This window comes from Castanea sativa, chromosome 2, assembly GCF_040712315.1.
Source record: "Castanea sativa cultivar Marrone di Chiusa Pesio chromosome 2, ASM4071231v1".
Taxonomy (NCBI): Eukaryota; Viridiplantae; Streptophyta; class Magnoliopsida; order Fagales; family Fagaceae; genus Castanea; species Castanea sativa.
In genome coordinates, this window is record NC_134014.1 from 50,078,491 (window position 1) to 50,079,350 (window position 860).

Sequence of the window (860 nt, forward strand, 5' to 3'; positions counted from 1 at the left end):
AACCTAAAATTCTCACTATATATACACAGAGTTTTTTGGTGTTTTATTATTTTTATTACGTATTTTACAATTATTTGTTATATTCTTCCTTTCTCAATAAAATTTATGTGATTTGTTTTTCATCATTTTGTTGGCGCCTTCAGATAAATAGCACAGAGAATAGGTCATGTAGCTCTCCATGCTTCAAGCGATGCAGTTGTACAGAGTGATGGAAAGTCCCCGAGGTCTGGAGTGTTTTGGTTTGGACAAGATCAAGGACTTCTCTGAGAGCGTCCGCAGTGGTTCTTGGGTAATATAAAGCTGATATTAGTATCTAGTTTGGGCATGAAATATGTGAAGTTTTGGTAACTGGAAAATTTTGGTAGGTTGGAGCCACAGGAAAAGTACTGAAGGATGTTGTTGCCGTTGGTATCGGTGGCAGCTTCTTAGGACCTCTATTTGTGCACACTGCTCTTCAAACAGGTTAGGTGTTGCAGTCCCTTAAGTGCACCACCTCTATGTTGTTCCTTTTTTGTGATAATGTTATTATTTTACTATTAAAATTTTTGAAGCCTATCGTACAAAAAAGCTCAGTCGACATGTTCATGGTTTAGTGGTTGCATCTTACAGATCCAGAGGCTATCAAATCTACAAGGGGACGCCAGCTACGTTTGTGAGTGTTAATATTTCACTATGATACCATAAGTAATGAAGTATTCAAATTCTAGATGTAGATCTTCCTTTTGAGGTCTTACTTTTGTATATATAACTTTTAGTTTTCAGTTTTTTTTTTTCTTTAATCAAATTGAATAGATTTTGTGTATTTATTGTCTTTTTATTATATATAATATGATTTTTATCAACAAATTTTATAAATAGGT

At 33.8% G+C, this 860-nt stretch overlaps 1 long non-coding RNA gene across 1 annotated transcript; it reads left to right on the forward strand.

Moving 5' to 3' along the window:
- Positions 1–237: 237 nt before the first annotated feature.
- On the forward strand, positions 238–652 carry LOC142624095 (uncharacterized). Its single transcript, XR_012842283.1, has 3 exons — positions 238–289; positions 366–462; positions 610–652. It is a non-coding gene; the product is annotated as an uncharacterized LOC142624095 (long non-coding RNA).
- The last annotated feature ends 208 nt before the right edge of the window (positions 653–860 follow it).